Genomic DNA, 22,930 nt, shown 5'->3' on the forward strand with positions numbered 1-22,930 from the left:
ATAGTGAACTTTATGCTAAAAGTAACTGTGATGATTAAATTCATGCATCAACTTGATTAAGTTATGGTGTCCAGTTGCTTGGCCAAGCAAGTACTGGTCTGATTGCTACTGTGGGGATACTGTGTGGATATAAAATCATCAGTCAGTTGATTACATCTACAGCTGATTACATCTGCAATCAAAAAAGAGATTGCCTTCAGCAATGAGAGAATATTGTCCAATCAGCTGAACACCTTCAAGGGAGAACTGATTATTTTAGCAGTCAGAAAGAAGAATTTCTATCTCATTTCAGCCAGCCAGCTTCTCTTGGGAAATTCATTGAAACCCTCATCCGGAGTTCATAATTTGCAGCCTACCTTGCAGAATTCATACTTGCCAATCTCCACAGATTCATCTTACAACAAATTTCATAATATTTACATTATATAATGTGAATATATATATGTGTGTATATATGTATATAGTTATATAATCTGTCTGTTCTGTTTCCCTGGAAAACCCTGACTAATACACTAATTTTAAAATAAAGAAAGATTAATAGATTGCCTAAGAGGCTGTACATTATTTACAACAAAACCATTATGTATCAAAATAATTTAGATTAATCACAATTGAGTTTATATATATTCAATAGAGTATAATTCCATGCTATGACAATTTTTTTTGAAGCAGCCAAAAGTTATCAAAGCCATGTTATGCGACTAAAGTCAGTGACAAAACCAGCTATTAACATTTTTTAAAAATTCAAAAAGAAAGGCAACAATTTAGGCATCAAAATAATGATAATAACAAATTGCAACCTATTGAATAAAATAATAATCCATGATTCCAAACTGATATAAATAAATAAATGAATACATAAATAAATAGTGGAGAGAAGGGAAAGCTCTTCCTTGTAGAAATGCCAATTCATAGACAAAGGAAAGAGAAAAATCACAATTTTAAAACATCATAGTAGTTATTAATTCAGGCAAGAACCACCAATGAATGCCCCACAAATCGAATGTATTATTACAAAGAGAAAAAGAGTAACTTGAAAGAGTAGAAATTCAGAGTCATAAAAATTATTAGCAATGGGGCAAGCAGAATCTTCTGCCTCTTGCTATGAAGCACTAAGAAAGGTACAACATCACTTCTTGAGTATTCCCTGCTAAAATTACATAATATAATTTTTAATCATGAGAACATATCAAGCTATCCAAATTGAGAGAGAATATATCAAATTACTAGCCTGTGTTTTTAAAAAATGTCAAGATCATGAATGACAGAGAGACTGAGTAAATGTTCCAGATTAAAGAGACATAATAACTAAATGCAGTGCATAATCCTGGATTGGATCCCAGACTGGAGGAAAAATAACTATAAAGAACATTATTTTTTTAATGATACAACTGTCAAAATTTGAATATGAACCATGGGTTAGAACATAGCAATGTCTCAATATTAAATGTTCCAGGTTCTTATAATCACATTGTGATTATGTAAGATAATATTTTTATTCCTAAAAAATATACACTGAAAAAGTCTTTAGGACTAAAGGGGCATGATATCTGATATCTTTCAAATGTTTCAGAAAAATATGAACATATATTTAGAAAGAATGCGAGAAAATGACAGAGCAAATGGGACAAAAGTTAAACAATTAGTGTATCTGGGTAAAAGTATTTAAACAAGAGTTTTCTGCACCATTCTTCACACTTTGAGGTAAGTTTGAAATAACATAAAAATAACAAGAGGATGCATGGGTGTTCAGTGGTAAAATGCTCGCCTTCCATGCAGGAGACCTGGGTTCGATTTCCAAACCATGTACGTAAAAAAATAAAAAAATAAAATAACAAGAAAAAGTGAAGGAGGATTTAGTTACAAAACTTTCTTTAGAGACCACGGGCAAATTACAAAAATATTCTAAAGGATTTGTCAAAACAAACTAAATCACCAATAATAATCAATACAATGGATTTATGGGAAGATGAACTACTCAAGTACGGAGAGCTCAAGCTGAAGTATAAGCATCAAAATAGTTAGCAAGTTACATTAACTTATAAAGATAATTTGGAGATTTCCAAAGAGGAAGTTATAGTAATTGGCTGATATTTGGGTTCATTCTTACAAAGGAAGGTCTTACAAAATGGGGAATGATCACAGATTGGTTATTATAGGATAACTGTTTATTTCTGATAGGCTATTTCTATTGGACTGAAGCAGCTTGTTTCCAATTGTAGCTTAAACTGCAACCTTTGCAGGGTATGCTCGATTTTTTCAGAATACCCCCACTTTTATTTTTAACTCTTTGGAAAGTCCCTGTTACTTTTTGGAAAAGAAGTCCCTCCAAGCAATGCCAAAGTAAGCGGCCAATTTTTTTTACTTAATAGAATTGAAATCATGAAAACAGAGCAGAAATCTTACAAGTCTATGCTTACACTAGACAGTCCTTACATGAAGACACATAAGAATGCACACTTCTAGGCTGTAAGCAAACCTAGGTCCAGGCTGGCTCCACTCTCACCTCCAATCCTCATCTTGCACCACAGCACTCTATTTACAATGAGTCCATACTTAGCTCCCTGGTTTGACCCATCCAGGTCCTTGTTTGTACAGCAGTTAGAAATAAGTGTGCTTATTTGGGAAATGATCTTTCATACTCTTTGATAGTACAAAATTATTTTTACTCGGGTTCAAGTAGGGTCCCTTTCAAATAGAGAGATAGCTATAGACATTTAAGAAAAAAATGACCCCAAAACTTTTGAGGAATACATCAATTTCATGATATGAGGGATACTACAAAAGTAACAATGGATTTTAGTCATAGCCCTTATATGAATGTATTGATTGAAATACAAATTGGAATTAGTAATACTTTCCTGAGTTTTTCAGATAAGGAGAAAATTTCATAGACATAAAAATTCTCTTTTGGGTGGGCCACAGTGACTCAGTGGCAGAATTCTCGCCCGCCATACCAGAGATCTGGGTTCAATTTCCAGGTGCCTTCTCATGCAAAAAAAAAAAAAGAAAAAAAAAGAAAAAACCACTTCTCTTTTGACAAATGAGTAGAATTATGATATCTTATTCATATCTTAGTGTTTTGTCCCAAAATATTATGCAATTTTCAAACCTCTTTAAGACTGTTCTCCCAACCAGTAGCTTTAAATGTCACAAATCAAATCTCAAAAGAGAAAAAAGTCATTTAATCGAGTCTCAATTCCTTCTTGGAAAATGAGGTAATACTAATGTGGCATCAAATTGTAAAAATTAAAACTTTAAAATGTTTAAAAAATAGACGAAACAGTGCCTAGCACGTAATCAGAACTTATGCAAGGAACACAAATCATCACAGAATTTTTACCTGGAAGGACGTGCTCAGAAATCACAACGGTGATTTTTCTGTTGAGATTTTCTTCAGTTCTTACAAAGTGTATATTAAATAACCTTCCTCTGAGTTTCCAGTTTAGTGGAAAGTGACAGATAATAGATGTGCAACCATGAGAGAGATAAAGTAGGGTAAATTATTAGGGCTAGACTTAAGTTGACCAGGAAAAACTTATTTGAAGAATGATGTTGGAGTTAAGGTCTGAACGGATGAGAAGAAAGCAGCCATTTGGCAATTATGAAGAGGCGTGGGGTGAGCTGTGCATGCAATGCACACAGAAACAAGACTGGCAGATTGGAATGTGCTGAACAAGGAAGGGGGGCAGAAGACAAGATTGGAGATGAAGGCAGAGTCTGGGTCATGGAAGGCTCTATAGCCCATGATTTTGTGGATCCAGGAAGGATCCTAGGGAAATTACAGTGAAGCTGAGTCCTGGCAATATGGTGTCAGCCATGTGCCCATCTGGAGGAGCATTCCATGCCCGGGAACCAAAGGAGGTCATTGGTTATAAATTTACCACCAAACCCAGTGCCTGGCACTTTTAAGTGCTCAATAATTACTTTTGCTGAATAAAAAAATAAGTGAAGCAGAAGGAAGAAAAATGAACAGAGCCTGTAGCACCTACAGGACACCATAACGTATACCAATATACACATTGTGGGAATCCCAGAGAAGAAAGAGAGGAGCAGAGCTAATATTGAAAGATATAATGGCTGAAAACTTCCCAAATTTAATGAAAGCCATGAATATACACATCCAAAACGCTCAGTGAATTCCAAACAGGATAAACACAAATAGACCTACACCATGCCATGTTATAATCAAATTGTAAAATGACAAAGATAAAGAGAGAATTCTGAAAACCATAAGAGAGAAGCAATCTGTCATATACAAGGGACCCTTAATAAGATTACGTGCCAGGGTGGTGCAGTGGTGGCTCAGTGGCAGAATTCTCACCTGCCACGCCAGAGACCCAGGTTCGATTTCCGGTGCCTGCCCACGCTTAAAAAAAAAAAAGGCAGTGGCAAGACATTTACTTAAGGTGCTGAAAGTAAAAAACTGCCAACCAAGAATTCTATCTACGGCAAAAGTGTCTTTCAAAAATGAAAGACAAACAAACACTGAAGGACTTTGTCACCACTAAATAGCCCCTAAAAGATAGGCTAAAGAGAGTTTTCTGCAGGTTGAAAGAAAGGACACTAGACAATGGACTAAAGGCATATGAAAAAATAAAGACCCCTGGTAATTACTTACGGATAAATATACGTACCAGTACTGCTGTATTTTGGTTTATAACTCCACTTTTTACTTCTCACAAAGTCTAAAAGGTAAATACACAAAATGTAATAATGAATCAGTGGTTTGGGACTCATAATGTATAAACATGTAATTTGTAATAAGAACTACATAAAGGTGGGGGGACAGAAGGGGTATAGGAACACAATGGTATATACCACTAAAGTTAAGTTGGTATCAAAGCAAATGAGATTGTTATAGATTTTAGATCTTAAATATGAAAATATCAGAGAATATGCAAACTCATAGAAGTACGAAGTAGAGTACAGGTTACCAAATTGGGGGTGGGGGAGAGGTAATGGAGAGTTAATGCAAAATGACTGTAGCTTTTCTGCTTGGTGTGAAGGGAAATTTCTAGTAATGGATGGTGGTGAGGGTACTACAACAGTGGAGATGTGATCAATTCCACAGAATATTATGCTCGGGATGGGTTAAGATGGGAAGATTTGTGTCGTGTACATGTTTCCACAATAAAAAGAAAAAGAAAGGAAGGAAGGAAGGAGGGAGGGAGGGAGAGAGAGAGAGAGAAAGAAAAAGAGAAGAAAAACTAAAGAGATATTGAGAATGAAATGCAATACGTGATAATGGATAGGATCTAAGAATGAAGGAGAAAAGGCTCAAAAAGACATTATTAGGACATAAGACAAAATTGGAAAATAGACTGCAAGCTTTACATCAATGTTAAATTTCTCGAACTTGATAACTGCACTTCATGTGATTGTGTATGTTGAATATCCTTGTTTGTAAGGAATGTACATGGAACTGTCATGTGTTCAAGGAGTATTATATATACAACCTGCTCTTACATGTTCAGAAACTAGATAGATAAATAAATAGATAGATAGATGGCTAGATATAAATGATAGGATGATTTGGCAAAGGTGAAAAAATGTTAAAATTGGTGGATCTGGGTGTCTAGGAGTGGGATTGGGGTACGTTGGGGTTCTCTGTATTTTTTTTCAACTATCCTATAAGTTTTAAATTATTTAAAAATAAGTTAAAAATAAAAGAACAAATGAAAGGAAAAAATAACCTTCCTTTAAATATTAAGCAGCATCGAAAATCTATTTTAAATAATTAAGAATAACTGTTCTAGTTTGCTAGCTGCTGGAATGCAATATACCAGAAACGGAATGGCTTTTAACAAGGGGGATTTAATAAGTTGCTCATTTACAGTTCCAAGGCCGAGAAAATGTCTCAATTAAAACACATCCATAGAAATGTCCCATCAAAGGCATCCAGGGAAAGATACCTTGGTTCAAGAAGGCCAATGACATCCAACGTTTCTCTCTCAACTGGAAGGGCACATGGCGAACATGGCAGCGTCTGCTGGCTTTCACAGGGCTCTACCAAAAAGGGGCTCTCTCCAAAATGTTTCCTCTTTTAAAGGATTCCAGCAAACAACTCCACCTTCCGTGGGTGGAGACACACCTCCATGGAAATCATCTCATCAAAAGTTACCACCCACAATTGGGCAGGTCACATCTTCATGGAAACAATCAAAATGCTTCCACCCAGGAATACTGAATGAGGATTGAAGGGCATGGCTTTTCTGGGGTCCACCACAGATTCAGACTGGCGCAATAGCCATCCATTTCTCATCCTTGCTTTTACCGGCTGCCCATTTCCTGGGATCTCTCAGTCACTGCTGTCATTTCTCCCACTTGCACTGCTTCTATTTATAGTGCCAAACAAACAGGGCTGCAGAAGCCACGGACCACAGCACCAAGGTCAGCTTCTGGGGCTACGTGCATTTACTTCTGACTATAAGAAAAATTCAACACATTCTGATATAAAATACCACATTTTATTCTATAATTTATGATTGTTTTTGTTACGAGTTTAAAAAATATCTCTGAAATTATGACTTTTGTATCAATGTCCAGGAATCTCTAAAACACACACAAACACAATCAACTGCCTTTCTAGACAGATGAGCTCACTCAGTTACCTTTTTGGAGAAGTTAAAACAGAAACAGCTTGGCTGGCTGGCACTGAGGCACAACACTTCCCTACTCTTCTAGAGGTGGCAGGTCATAGGGAAAGCTATCAAAAAGAGCTATTTCTGTTTGGGCATAAAGATAATCCCTAGACGTGCTATCATTGTAGATTGATTTCTCCTTCAGTGTTCTGCTCAAATGTTATGTCTTTAAAGAAAGCATACAGAAAAGAATATATAACAGAACAAAAAGCACTCTCCCGTGGGAGCTTTAAAACAAATCATTTGTAAGTAAGTGCCAAGATCATTTATCCTTTTGGATTCACAAATCCTACTTATCTGAAAAGACAAAAATAACAAAGTCAGAGGAGAACAGTTCCTCAGGGACCCTCATCCCTCATGTGTATTCTCTCACCTATATTTTTTCCTTCTTCCTGAGTCTCTTCTTTTTCATGTGTAAATATTGTCAGATCTCTCCTTGTTCTCTCTTTCTAGACAAGATTCTAAAAAGAGTAGTCCACGTCCAGGGACTCAGTGTGCTTTCTTCGTGTTTGGCAGCACATCTGCTTCCTGCCCTGAGGCTCCTGCAGTCCTCGGACCACTAAAGTTGCTGTTGGCCCCTTAGTCGCTAAAGCCAACGGGTGTGTCTATATCCTCGCCTTGTTTGAACACTTTGAAACTCTCTTTAAAATAGATTCTTCCCTATGTTCCCTGCTTGTTTTACTCTCAGATCTCTGACTTATCCTCCTTAATTTCCTTTGGGTACCCCCCATCCTTTAAATACTGGTGTTCCTGCTTTCTTTTTGCTCCTCTGGCCCTCTTCTCTCCTTTCTCTACACACTTCTCTTAAAGTTAGAACTAATTCATTCCAATATTTTTTATTTCCACCTGGATATCAATAACTCCTTTCAGTAGCCCAACTTCTCTCCTGTTAATGTTCTTTACTGCACAGATTCACTTGGATATCTAGTACTTCAAATGTCACATTTTAGAATAGAGTTTAATAACTTCCCACGCCCCTAGACTTTCTTCTCCTGCATTTCTTCTCTATGATTGGTATCGGTCTATAGTAATAATAGTAGGTAAAATGTATTCAACAATAACTCTGTACCAGGCAATTTGCTAGGTTTTCAGATGTGTTTCTTGCATGTAGTATTCACCATGACTTAGAAAAAGGTAGTATTATGATCTCCATTTTACCAATGTTAAGGGAACCACAGAGCCATTATGAAACCTTACTATGCCCTAATATGGAGTAACGGACTCAGGCCTATGGGACGTCAGAGACAGGGTCTTAACCACTTATTGGTATTGTCTCTCCCATCTCCCACTCTCTTCTGGTGAGCTCTATCAGATCTAGCCATCTCATAACTCTCGTCTCGTCCTCTACAATGACTTTACCTTAGACTTTGTCTGTCACTTGATTACTATTAAAGATTCTTTATTGATTGCTTAGTATAACTACAGATTCTCACCCCTTCAGATCTATTCTTATAACTGTGTGAGTTATTGCCTAAATACCAATCTGAAAGCATTAAATTACAAATTTCTTACCAGAGAATGCAAGGTTCAAGATTGGATTCCAGTCTAATTGCCAAGGCTTATCTTTGTGTTGACAGTTTTTTTCTATCATAGTAATAGATGCATCTGAGTAAAAAGTCTATTGAATTGAATCATATGGTATTGCTGCTATTCAACTAATTGTGGTCTACAAAAGGAGTAATTTCATATTCAACCTTTTAGTACTGAAATTTATAATGGAAAATAATAGTTGCTTGCTTTGTCTCTTCAGGAAGCCCTTAGTCCTTCTTCCCAGAGACAACTTGTGTTTATTGTTTCTGATTTAGATATTGTTCCTACTTCTTCTGGTTACTTTTCCTATATGTCTATTTTGCCTCTCTTTTTCATTTACTCTTCTTTCTAGAGATGTTTGGTTGTTAGTACATGTTAAAGATGAAGCTTTAAAGGCTGATTGCTAGCTCTCTGTGTAAGACGAGTCAATGACATATTTTACTTCGGGGTGGCTGGCTGGGAGCCACATTTTCACTAGTGGACTACTAACCATCAGCATAGGAAGGACATTCCTCTGGTGCCTTTCTGGTCTCCAGAGAAGAATTCTCCAGCCTCCTGCCTAGAATTATAATGATGTAGGCTGGATAGGTTCAAGGTCCTAGAGCTCAACCTTCCTTGAATGAAGCCTATCAGTTAATACCCCTGCATTGCCCTAAATCTCAGGTGTTTCCTGCTCAATTTCTATGGCGAAATAAATTACACTTGCCTGAGAGCGATGCACCTAACTTTTTTTTTTTTTAGTTTTTGAAATAAAGTTTTATTTTAAAACCATTTTAGAGATCAGTTTAGAAAAATCATGAAAACAGAATGAAGTTCTAATATACCCTACATCTGGTTTTCCTTATTATTAACATCTTTTATTACTATGATTATTACAATGAATGAAACAATACTGATACATTGTTATCATTTAAAGTCCATAGTCTATTTAGATTTCCTTATTTTTTACCCAACGCCTCTTTTCTGTTCTGGGATCCCACCCAGGGACCATGCATCAAATTAGATTCAGTGTACACAGGGCCCAAAACAGCAGGTAAGGTTTGAGTTCCACATATAGATATCTATCAAATCCTTTGTTTGCACCCTTTTCAGTTTTGTACTTTACTTCCTATACTCTAAGGTCTACAACAACCCTGAGTCCTGATCCTTTTTGCATTTGAGGAGAGAAATAAGCCCCTTTCTCTCCTGTAGAGCTCTCTGCTCTGCTAAGTTTGTAAACTTTATTCTAACCAGTGCTGATACTCAGCAGGCATCCACCAGTTTAGCCATGTCAGGTTTTCAAATAACAGAAATACTCTTGTGCCTGTAAGTTGTCAGCCATCATCTCAAACCTCTTGAGTGCCCTGTTGCCCCCTCATCCTCTCCCTGGGAAGTTTCATCCCTTGTACCACCCTACTCTTCACTCCCACGCATATGCATCTGTGAACACGCACACACACACACACACACACTTCTTCACAAGGAACAGATGGCACTTTGAAAATGGGATCATTGAAGAGTTTAATGAAGAGATCATTTACAAAGGTGTAGACAGAGTTAAGGGAAACCAACATGTCTAAGTACAGGACCTCAAGGCCATCAAGACTGCTTTGCCTAAGGAGGCAAAGAAAGGGAATAGTCATCACACCAATTAGAGATACAGCTATAGGAGCCTATGGAATAAATAACCTCACCCCTCCTGGTGCTTCCCATTAGCTGAACAAAACAATAAGTTAAAAAAACAAGGGAAGGAGTGCCCTCAGCCCTAAGGGTTGGGTGGAGAGCAGGCCTAGAGAGAGAGAAACAAAGGGGCCACAAAGACTATACAGTACCAAACTGATCCGGCAGAGAGCTGCCAAAACCTGCTCGAGCTCTATAGCTGGCAGCTCTTTTTTGATTACTTGGACCCTGTGCCATACTTATTTTTTAATATTTTAAATGTCATTCTTGCTCCTATTAACTAACTAAATTCACAAAATGTAACAATCTTTCATCCACTAAATGTCCTCTTTCTCATTTTCTTTTCCTCTGTGGATTTATCCTTATGGGGGCTGATGGATACGTTTTATTCTGTTTTAATGGATCTCAGGAGGAAGAAACCATAAATGCTATTGGGAGTGGGCCATCTTCAAAGGGAAGCCCAGCCTCGACTTTCACTGCTGTTTGCTTTGAACCAACGTCCTGAACCATCTGTAGACCTTCATGCTGTGCTGATTGATGCCTCCACACCTTTGTTCCGTCTATCTGGAATTGCCTCAAATCAGCTGGGTAACTCCAACTTATTCTTCAAGCCTCAGCTCAAAAAAAATCCCATCCTCTAGGAAGCCCTGCCTGGCTTTCCCTGTGAAAGTGTCTTTCTGTTGCTTTTATGGAGCCATGTACTTGTTTCTGTCGCTTTTATGGAGCCATGTGCTTGCCACCATCACAGAAGTTTTTCCATTTTGCTGCAATTTTGCTTATTTTCATCTCTTCAGGGAGACTATGGGGCTGCTGAAGAGCAGGAATACTGTATCTCTGTTCAGTTCTCAATTTATCAGATAAATCAGCTTGTTAATAAGTATATTTAGTCTCTTCACCATCCTGCAATAAAATGCATATTTAATGTAACCTACATAAACACATATGTAAACTATTAATAGGTCAGTCACCTGGCCATGCCACACCCTGCCCAATTCTAGCTCTGAGTTGCCACTCTATGGGTAAGAACAGAGCATGGACTTGGGGCAACCACTTGTTGGGACCCAGAACTGGAGCTGCATCTCCAGGGCTAGCTACAAGACCACTATGGCTTCAGGAAAGAAGGCGCCTGTACCCTGTTCAGCGTGCAGACACCGTACAGTCTAAGAGTGGAGTGTTTTTTGCTAATAACAAATCACATACTATAGAAGGCTATTTTCAAGGAACTCCTGTGCTTTATCAAGGGATACCCCAGCCCTCATCCAAAGTACTGTCTTCCAAGGGAGCAACTACCTGGGATTCCAAATGTTCCCAAGACTTTTTTGAACCATCTGGAATTCCTGATCAGGTGAAAGGTTTACAATGAGATTATGGATTTCGGTGGAGGCATTTTGGGACAGAATGTAGAAAGATCAATTCAAGCATTTCGGGACAAGGAATAGACAAAATGCTATAGGTTATTGACACAATAAAAAACAACTCCCGTGAAAGAAGAATCATCACGTGTGCTTGGAATCTGAAAGTTCTTCCCTTGATGGCACTGTCTCTGTATCATGCCCCTTGCCAGTTCTACATGGTAAGTGGTGAACTGACTGGGAGTTGGGAAATATCAGTACCCGGTGCCTTCAAGATCATGTCCATGATCTTCTGCATCACAGGCCTGAAGCCAAGGGTCTTTGTACATATTTTTGGAGATGCTCATGTCCATGTAAATCACACTGAGCCACTGAATATTAAATAGACCTTTCCCCAAGCTCAAATCTTCAAAAAGTTAAGATAATTAATGACTTCAGAGCTCAAGATTTTCAGACTGAAGGCTACATTTCTCATCTGACTATTAAAATGGAAATGGCTGACTAAGTTATCTTTGAAGGAGGCTTGTTTCAAGGATATTGTCAGTCTTTGGGGATTGCTCTAGACACCTACATGAAAAGGTTTTTGAGGGGAGAGCGAGGTGGCTGCTCTAAATGCAAAAGGAGCTAGGCCAAAACACCATCAGTATCCTATCAGTTACTATGTGTTGTTTCAAACCGTTTCCTTTGGGGATAATTCCTTTAGTATAAAAGTTTTCAATAAAAAAAAAAAGGCCTTGAACTCAGCTAACTCATTAAGAATGTATGAAAATTCTAAGTCTATGAGTATAATCAGAAGGTTAAATGTGTATATACAATAATAAAAGCATGTGCATGCACTTCAAACCTATATCTGTGTGAAGGTCAGTGAATTTCAAGTATTTATAAACACTATCACTGTCAGGATATAAACATTATCATTCATAATACATAAGGTGGTTATGAGTATTTGAAATTACTTTTTAATATATTGCTATATTTATAATAAAGAAGTATTCTGTATTCAAAAGAAATCCAAAAAATGCACCCCTTATAGTATAAAGGAGAAATAAAAGGAAGTAATTTACAATAAATGAGTTTATATATCAATATATAAATGCTCAGGCAGAACAGAAGCTGAGTAAGTCAAGTGCTTGCTACTACATGAAAATTTGCATTTCTTCCTTTTCAGTTCTACATAAAATAATGGTGCATCTTAAAATCAATGGTATCTTATACTGAATGAAATATATTACATAAATTACTAGAAAAATACTGCAAAATCTTATGGAACCTAGAACAATTCTTCATTGTGAAGGACAGCTCTACAAATTGCAAGATGTGTAGAATACTTGACTCTTGACTACTAAATATCATGATGTGACAACAAAAAAAATCCTATAAATTTCAAAAGCACCACTAGAGATGCTTTTCTTTTTGGAAAAACTGTCCTAAAGTTCAATCCAATAACTAACACATAATAGGTTTATTTGTTTGTTTTTTCTCACATGGGTAGGCTCCAGGAATCGAACCTGGGTCTCTGGCTCAGTAGGTGAGAATTCTTGCCACTGAGTGACCATCGCACCGCCCAATAGGTTTGTAAAAAATGCTTTTCAAAGAACAACTGATTGAGTAACTAAACTTTAGAAATTCCCAATAAGTTTAATATTATTATTCAACCATTGATTCTTGTTTGGAAATAGTTCTTTTGATTATTCCCACTATGGGCTTTAGTTTCTATTACATGAAATTTTTGCCTTGATTTAATAGTGCATTGGTTTAGTAACAGATCACAAAATGGTTCATTCATTCATTCATTCATTCACACATTCATAGCATTTACCATGGGCCAAACATAATATTACCTGCTATGAAAACAATGTAAAACCATATATACATGCAGAATGGTCTCAGCCTACAATGTTATAGACAGAAAGTTAAACAATAATAATGTGATAATTATTTCTGAAGGCAGGGACAGGGTAAAAATAAAACACATTTGGATTTTAGATACACTAATTCATTTTGTCAGTTATAAACTCTCTCTCATCTAATACAGAGATATTACTGGGACAGCTCTATCTCTGCAGGCTACCAAAGCATTGCATTTCTGTGAAATTCTTTTTAGCTCAATCAAGAAAATGATAAGTAGAATAAATAAGGGTATGATATGTTTTAATTTACCTCTGTAGGAATAAGAGCTACTTTAAATGAGAAATATCGAAAATGAGAAGCTATTACCCCATTGTGCCAGTTTGAATCTGTGGTGTACCCCAGAAAAGCCATGTCCTTTAATCTTCATTCAATATTGTGGGTGATAACGTTTGATTAGATGGTCTTCATGGAGATGTGTCTCCACCCATTGAAGGTGGGGCTGCTTACTGGAGCCCTTTAAGAGGGAACCATTTTGGAAAAAGCTTTAGAACCACGAGAGCCCACCTTTAGAACCACGAGAGCCCACCTAACCAGAGATTTTTGGAGATGAAGAAGGAAAACACTTCCGGGGAAGCTCCATGAAACAAGAAGCTGGGAGAGAAAGCTAGCAGACTTCACCATGTGCCCTTCCGGCTGAGAGAAAAGCCCTGAACTTCATAAAGGCCTTCCTTAAGTGAAGGTAACTTCTTGTTGATGCCTTAATTTGTACATTTTCATGGCCTTAGAACTATAAGCTTGCAACTTAATAAATTCCCCTCTTTAAAAGCCTTTCCATTTCTAGTATTGCGTATTCTGGCAGCTTCCAAACTAACACCACCTATGTTTTTATCCCTTTATTTTCTCAAGAGTTTAACAGTTGCAGACTCAAAATGGAACCAGTAGATGGGCAGTTCAGTGGTTGGAATGCCCATCTTCCATGCCAGGGACCCAGGTTCAATTCCTCAACCATGCACCCCCCCCAAAAAAATGAAACCAGTAGAATTCCTCCATAGAGTAACTCTAAGGGCTATCCAGCAAAACAGCTAGCTCCCGAATACACCTCTATCAAACACATAAAGATAATTTACATATGGTATCCATTCTGTCAAGCTTAACATAAAGTGGAAGAATGGTCCAAACTCCTCATTTCTTACATTTAATGAGCAATTTGGTAATATAATTGACATTTTCATTATTGAACAATTTGAATATACATTTTTAGAAGTATGTTATTAATGTTATTGAATTTCAAAAAAAAAACTAACTATATGATTTTCACTTTGAAAACCAGATTTTCTCCTTTTCCTCTTTTTTACACGTTCACACACATCTACCCCAGATGCCAGAATTTTAAAAAGAAAAAAAAAAGAAAGATGATTAGACATCTGAAATAGCAATTAAACTAACAAATGAAATAGGTTTGCCTCAAGTTCTCTTGCTGAGTTCCTATTGTGGCTATTAAATTTTCATCGTTAAATTAAAATATTTCCACTTTTCACAAAAATGGTAGAAAATAAAGTAATCAAAATTGAAGTTCTGGATCAAAAGGCATGATTGTCCATCCCTCAGTGATCCTATCCAGATCTATTTCTTTTCGAATGAAGAGGAAAATTCATTCTTTTGAAGACATTAAATGATCTTTGAGAACTATACCTCTAACAGAGTTAGAAATGTTCTTCCACTCTGAAATAAATATGGGAATTTAATATAGTGAATTAAACAGCTTATGCCCCAATCACCATAGGATTTTGTACATTTTGATCTCCCCAAATGTTTAATTCGTGTCTGACCACTGTCATGTTCTCATGTTGATACTTCAGCATTAATATCAGAACTCCTTTCCTCCCATATCATCTTCCTTTTTCTCATTACCTGCCCCCCACACACACACCCATGAGCACCAATATTTCTGAGTCATAAAGATGAGAAGTTCCCTGCTTGCCAGGGTGTTAACAAGATCATTATGAAATAAGTCTAGTGGGCAGCACTTAAAAATAAAATACAGCATCATGAATATGGATGTGGGCAATAGTTAAGTTTGAAAATCTAGAAATTCGTAAGTGTAACAGTTATGACTTACACCTAAAAAAAAGGGAGTTGAGTATTTTTTTTCTCATACATTTAAAAATGACAATTGAAAGTCTCAACCCACAATAACTTGATCCATAACCATAACACTAGTATATCCGCATATACTCAGAATTAAAAGCTGATGACAAAGATCATTTTAATAATAATGTTATTCTCCTTCTCACTTCAGTGGTAAAACCAGTAAATGGAAATGCAGTTTTGACTCTTTTTGTTCCTACAGATAGCTCTTCTAATCCTAAAGTGAAGATATCCTACCAGCTATTTTCTTAGGTGTGGAGTCCGAAAGGTTCTGGACCTCAGAATGTTCATTTCACAAATAAGGAAGCCAAGAACCAAAGGATTTGATATACTTCCCCAATAAAAAATAGCATTTTTGGCTAAATACTAATAAAATCTTACTTGACCTAACCAACCTCTCATTAGATCCTTAATCCACCCCCATGTGAGCATATCATTTCAAAACCAAGGATTTTGGCTTGAATCCAGTGGACTACTCTTGGTATAATGTAACTCAGACACTTCAAACATAACAAGATGGACCATCAAACCAAAAAAATTTTCCCATCTCTGAAACTCCATAAATTAGTGATATATATTAGTCACTATTTTAAGTGTATGTTTTTACAACATAAGGAAAATGACTTCAAAACTGAATAGTTAATTCCTGAATTTCTTTTTTTTTAACTTCTTTCTACACAAATGTTAAAGCTCTTCATAACAATGAAGTAATCTATGGTTTCTTTCAGTTAGAACTGGATTTACTCATTTCAGTTTCAAGTTGGTTATCTGTGCAAGTTACCAGGTTGACCTCAAGCTCTTAATTTATTGCATCTCAGAACCAAATTCACCTATCTTTTCTCTACTCTGTGATGCAGGATGTGGACCTGAAAACTACATTTCATTTTTACCAGCTGACTTCATGTGAAAGGAAGAAATAAAAGTCTTAGGAAGTTAGGAAGGTGGAGTTAATCTATCACATATAACCTACACATATCCCAACCTCATCCTGCAAGAAGGCCCAGATGGCACTCTCTTCACTAAAGCATTGAAAACTATATCAGCGAGGAGAACACAACCATCTTTGAAAATATCTGTGTTTGCTCTCATTTCTAGGCCAGGCATAACATTTGGGATACTGCCATGAGGTAGATGCCCTCATTATACTGCAGATGATGAGATTCCAAAGTAGCAGAGACCAAATGGCAGCATTTAACTGTCAAGGACAAGTTAACAACAAGGGACCTAGTTCTGGGCAGAATATTTTGGATCTTGGTGATCATGCTTGTTTGAAAAGATTATGTACCCTAGACAAGCCATGTTTTAATCCTGATCCATCTTGTGGAGGCAGCCATTCCTTGTAATCCCTATTCAGTACTGTAGTTTGAAAACTTGATTGAGTTATCTCCATGGAGATTTGAATTGAATTGTGGGTATTAACTTTGATTAGAGGGTGATGTGACTCCACCCCTTCCAGGTGGGTCTTGATTAGTTTTCTGGACTTATTCAAAAGAGGAAACATTTTGGAGAGAGCCACAAGAATCATGAGAGCCCACACAACCAGAGACCTTTGGAGATGAAGGAATATACCCCCTGGGGAGCTCCATGAAACAAGAAGCTGGGAGAGACAGCAAACAGATGTCACCATATTCACCATGTACTTTTCCAACTGTGAGAGAAACCCTGAACTTATTCTATCTTTCTTGACTGAAGGTAACCTCTTTTTGGTGCCTGAATTTGGACACTTTTATAGAATCGCTTTAATTCAGACATTTTCATGGCCTTAGAACTGTAAACTTACAACTTAATAAATTCCCAGTTAAAAGCCATTCTGTTTCTGTTATATCACATTTCAATAGCTAGCAAACTGGAACAGTGATGTCTAATCAATCATAATGTACTAGGAATGAAATATATGGGCAAGTTACAGAATACTACTTGATTTATAAACAGAAAAATAAAGTCCTCCAGGTTTTGTGGCCAAAAATCTTACTTAACTTGCCACAATGGAGAATTATTTCCCCTCATCCAGTTTCCAGATCTAAGCCAGTTCACAGAGCCCCATGTTTGAAGGGAAGGCTGGATCTCTTTGAAAAAAGATCTGAAGCACTGCTACAATATATACTGTTTATTTCCTCCAAACTTTCCCCAAAGGGACCATTCTAGTTTGCTAGCTGCCAGAATGCAACACACCAGAGACAGATTGGCTTTTAATAAAAGGGGATTTATTTTGTTAGTTCTTCAGAGGAAAGGCAGCTAACTTTCAACTGAGGTTTTTTCTTACGTGGGAAGGCACAGGGTGATCTCTGCTGGCCTTCTCTCCAGGCCTCTGGGTTCCAACAACTTTCCACAGGGTGATTCCTTTCTGCATCTCCAAAGGCCTGGGCTGAGCTGCAAGTGCTGAGATGAGGTATGCTGAACTACTTGGGCTGTGCTACGTTGCGCTCTCTCATTTAAGCACCAGCCAATTAAGTCAAACATCATTCATTGCAGCAGGCACCACTCCTAGCTGACTGCAGATGTAATCAGCAACAGATGAGGTTCATGTACCATTGGCTCATATCCACAGCAACAGAACTAGGTGCCTTCACCTGGCCAAGCTGACTGCTGAATCTAACCACCACAGGGACCTAAGGCCATTTTGTAAAGACTTGTGCAAAGATTTTCAGGGATTACTAAACACTGGCTCCAGAATGAAACTAATTCCTAAGGCCCCAAATGTTACTCTGTCAGTCCAAGTGGTGGTTTATGATGGTAAAGAGATGGTTAGAAAATAAAGCTGTGTTTGACATACAATAGTTCCAGTTGGTCTGCAGACCCACCCTGTGATTTTATCACCAATTCTTTAATGTATAATTGGAATGGATATATTGGGCAATTGGCAGAATCCCCACATTGGCTCTTTGATAGAGTAAGCACTTATATTAAAGAAAGGCTAAGTGGAAGCCTCTGGAACTTCCCCCTCTACCAGGAGAATAAATAAAAGCAATATCATATCCATGGGAAAATTACAGAAACTAATAGCATGAACAAAACCTTGAAGGATGTAAGGATGAGGACACTTAATATTCCTAATTAACTTTCCTGTTTGTCCTGTGTAGAATCAGACGCATCTTGGAGTTCTCATGTAGATTATCATGACCTTATTCAGGTGGTGACTCTACTTGTAGCTATTGTCCCAGTTGTGTTTTTTCACTGGAGCAAATTAACACATCTCCTCACACTTGTCTACACCATTTTTGACTTGGCGAACGTCTTTCTGCACACAAATTTGCAAGGAACACCAGAAGTTGTTTGCTTTTATCTCACAGTCTTGTCTCAGGACTATGTCATCTCACTTGTTCTCTGTCATAATAAAGTTTTCTGATTTCTTGACCATCTTGACATTCCATAAAACTTCACACTTATCTGCTGTATTGATGATATTATGTTGATTGTATCTGACGATCAGGAAGTATAAAGCATTTTAGATGCCTTATTAGGTCATATATGAATGAAAGGTTAGGAAATAAACCCCACAAAATGTCAGAAGCATTCCACATAAGTGAAGTTTATTGAGATCCAATGGTCTGGAGCATGTCAAGATCTCTTCTCCAAGATGAGATAACGACTACCATGGGAAAAAAAAATAATTATTTGCCACATTCCAGTGTGTTATTTCAAACCATCTACCAAGCCACCTGTATGGTTCTCAGAACCAAATACATTTATTATAAAGGGGGAAACAGAACAAAAGATATCCTTGTAGCCCACAGTGTAAGCTGCTCTTCTCCTGGCTTCTGAGGACCCAGCATATCCAATAACACTCAAAGTGCCTGAAGTGAAAAATGGTACCAGAGCCTCTGGCAAGCCCCATAGGGGAATTACACAGCGGGTCTCTAAGGTTTTGAAGCAAACCCATACTTTCTTCGGCAAATAACTATACTACTTTAGAAAAACAACTCTGGCTTGTCATTGAGCCTCAGAAGAGAATAAATAGTTAACTGTGGAAAATCAGAAGAACATGTGATCTGAGCTTCCCATCATGAACTGAAAATCTCTGAGCTCACCATCATGAACCATGAAGTTCAAACACAATGCAGCAATCTTTCAACAAGTGGAAATTCTATGTAAAGGACTGGGACTAGGCAGGTATGGTGGAAGCTCAAGTCTCCTTTGTCACTGACACTTTGCTTCATTGTCTCTTCTATGGCTTCGTATGACCTCAAGGGAGCTCCATATGACCAGCTGATAGAGTGTTTCGGTTAGGTAAAGCTGCCGGAATGCAATATACTAGAAATGGACTGGCTTTTACAAAGGGGATTTATTAAGTAACAAGTTACAATTCCAAGGCCATGAAAATGTTCAAATTAAGACACCAACAAGAGGATACCTGCTCAGGAGAAAGGCTGCTGGCATCTGAGTTTCCTCTGTCACATGGAAAGCATTTGGTGATGTTTGCTGGTCCTCCTCTCCAAAATGTCTCTGTGGGCATTTTCTTTCTCTTAGCTTCTCTCAGCTCAGCTGTCTCCAAATGTCTCTCTCTTAAGGGATTCCAGCAAGCAGATTAAAGCCCACATCTCCATAGAAACAACCTAATCAAAAGGTGCCACCCCAAAATAGGTCTGCCCCCATGAAACTGGATTAAAAGAACATGTCTTTTCTAGGGTACACACAGTTTCAAACCAGCACATTGAATGAGAAAAAATTCAACCCTGGTTTCATAATGATTCTAAATAATGGACTACCACCACTCAAAAGTGAATCACTACTGCACTGGACTTTATGGACAGCAGTGAAGGAAAATTCACAGAACTTTGAGCATTACATTTGGTGGCCCACTTTATTAAACTGAGAGAAAGCCAGATGCACAATTCTACTCTGGTAAATAGGTGGTTGCTAATTGTTTAGCTTGACCATTGAGGACTGGAAAAAACTTGAATGGAATATTAGCATAAAGAAATTTTAGGAAAGTGTTGTGTGGACAGATCTGTCAGAATAGACACAGTGTAAAGATATCCAAGTGTCATGTATAGACACAAAAAAGGCATCCACTACAGAAGAGGATCTTAATCATCAGGTGGGAAAAAAAAATGACATGTTCTGTCAATCAGCTCCTTTCCCCAGAGACCCTAAAGCTTGCTTAATGACCTATGAACAAAGTGGCCATACTGGCTGGAATAGAGGCAATGCATGGGTTCAACATCTCCTTACTAAAGATGACCTGGCTACCACCATTGCTGAATGCTTAAATGAACAGCAACAGAGACCAACACTGAGCTCCCAATTAGCATCTGTTTTAGTTTGCTAAAGCTAACGAAATGCAATATACCAGAAAGACTGGTTTTTAACAATGGGCATTTATTAGCTTACAGACTTAGGCTGTTAGAATGTCCAAATCAAGGCATCAATAGAACAATACCTTCTTCCTGAAGAAAACCTGCTAGCGACCCAGGATTCTTCTGTCATATGGGAAGGTACATGGTATCTACTGGTTCTTCTTTCCCAGGTTTCATTGCTTTCAGCTTCTGGCTGCTCTGTCTGTGGGTTTCTGAGATCTGTGTGTTTCTCTTTCTCTCAGCTACTGGGCTTTTTCTCTATTGTATGCTCTTCTAAAGGGCTCCAGTAAGAGAATTATGATCTGAGGCATGCCTCAACTGAAATAAACTAATCAAAGATCCCATTTGCAGTAAGTTTACACCACAGGAATGGATTAGCTTTAAGAACATTATCTTTTCTGGGGTATGTAAAAGCTTCAGGTCATCACACTCTCATTCTCTGGAAGGAACAGCCAGCCACCTGTTGGTAAATTGACTACACTGAACGCTTTCCATGATAGTGAGGCAAAGATTCATCCTCACTGGAATAGATAAAAATTCTGAGTATGGATTTGCTTTTTCTGCCCATAATGCTTCTGCCACCACCACCATATGTTGACTCACAGGACACCTTATCCACCATCATGGCATACCATAAAGCAATGTTTTAAATCAAATAAATTATTTCACAATAAACAAAATATTGTCATAGGTTCATGCCCAAAGAAATTAACTGATCTTACATAATTCAGATGTGGCTGGAATAAAAGAACAATGGATTGGCTTATTGAAGATACAGCTATACCTCCAGTTGGGAGATCACACCCTATTTGCCTTGCAGGAGAACATTATGTGATGTTTTCTCCCCACTGCCAGGGTATATGGTCTGAGAACTAAACAACAGAAGTGTGAGTGCCTCTTCTCACTTTTATATCTAATAAACCACTCCCAGAATTTTGTTTCCCATCCTCACAACTTTGAGCACTGCTGGCTTGGGGAAATCTTTCCACTTGGGACACAAAACTGATCCACTGAATTTAAAGTTGGGATTTCTACTTGGCCATTTGGGTTTTTTTTATACCACTGAAGCAACAAACAGAAAGGAAAATTACTCTAATGGCTAAAGTGATTGAACTAAATTAACATGGGAAATTGCATTGCTGTTAAACAATGAGAGAAAGGAAGCATATGACTGAACTCAAATGATTCTCTGAGGCACCTCTGAGTACTTCCATTGACGCTAGTAAAACTTAAGGAAAAACTATAGCAATCACATAAAGACAGGACCATTGAGGATTCTAACCCTTCTAGAATGAAGGTTTGAGTCACCTCACCTGTGAAGAACTCCAACCAGCTATGGCTTCGGCTAAGGGTAAAGGAAATATGGAATGGATAGTGGAAGAAAGAAGCCATAAATATCAAGAACGGCCTTATGACCAACTTCCAAAATAAGTACTGTGGTAACTTGGCAAATTCTCCCCTTGCTTATTGTGTATATTTATTTATTTTTGTACATTATTTTCTTCTTCTCTCTTCTTCCTTTATTATTTTTTATGCATTTGTCAAAGATTAACTCTACAATTCAGTCTTTAGATAGCAAAATATTCACTAGGACTATGACTAAATTCAAGGTGCAGTTAATATAACCCAGCAATGGATTCAATAATGAGACAGATTCATTTGGGAGTGAGAGTGTGAGCTGCTTCACTTGTACAAAGTATAGGGGCATCTTGTTAGGTGGAAACATAAAATTGCTGTTGTATGGCAGTTCGTATTCTGTAGAAGGGCATCTATGGTTGCTGAATAGTAAAAAAGGTGTACAGTACCAGTTATTAATTTATTACCTCAGCTTCAAACCCACCCTTTTTTTTGCCTTACTTTGTTATATTGGAGTTGGACTCTGTAAACTATATTTCTCCTTTGCCAACCAGCTCACAATTAGACTCTGCCAACTGAGAGTGTTAGAGGGAATTAGCAAAGCTGGAGTTGGAAGAATAGACTTTCATTTCCCTTATTTTGTTCTCTATGTGACAGAGAATGGATGAGAATGAAGTGGATCCTATCAGCTTTTACCACAATGCCAGTAGTTCTCAAGGTACCGTGGAAAGTAGCCTGCGGTAAGGCTGTTTTTACTGTGGTAGGCAGATCATTCTTGCAGCACGCATGCTCTCTCCTCACAGTCATGAAGTTCAGTCTTGTAGGACTCCCTCCTAAACTTCTAAGTTCTAATCTAAGCTTCTGAGTTCTAACATTGTCTCATTTCCTCATGCCAAGTAGTGGTTGCCACTATTGCTACTGCTCTTTCTTTTATGTCTTGGAATTCCTTTCTATCCTTTTAGTAGTTGACCACCATTTAGCAAGTTAACATTTCTTTTAATAAATTTTCTCTGTTCAAAATATTGGTAAGTTTTAGTTTTCTTTTTTTTTTTTTTTTTTTTTTTTGGCATGGGCAGGCTCCAGGAATCAAACC

General features: G+C 37.6%; 1 long non-coding RNA gene and 1 pseudogene across 1 annotated transcript in view; one reads left to right on the plus strand and one right to left on the minus strand.

The window, feature by feature from the left end:
- Nucleotides 1-22,659, minus strand: part of LOC143684974 (uncharacterized) — a 74,306-nt gene extending 51,647 nt beyond the window's left edge. Inside the window, exons 1-2 of the long non-coding RNA XR_013176296.1 lie at nt 22,560-22,659; nt 4,638-4,688 (exon numbers count right to left, since the gene is read on the minus strand). This is a non-coding gene — a long non-coding RNA (uncharacterized LOC143684974). The remainder of the gene's footprint in view (nt 1-4,637; nt 4,689-22,559) is intronic.
- On the plus strand, nt 10,259-11,769 carry LOC143682394 (thymidylate synthase pseudogene; annotated as a pseudogene).
- Nucleotides 22,660-22,930: the final 271 nt, after the last annotated feature.

Source organism: Tamandua tetradactyla, chromosome 5 (genome assembly GCF_023851605.1).
Source record: "Tamandua tetradactyla isolate mTamTet1 chromosome 5, mTamTet1.pri, whole genome shotgun sequence".
Taxonomy (NCBI): domain Eukaryota; kingdom Metazoa; phylum Chordata; class Mammalia; order Pilosa; family Myrmecophagidae; genus Tamandua; species Tamandua tetradactyla.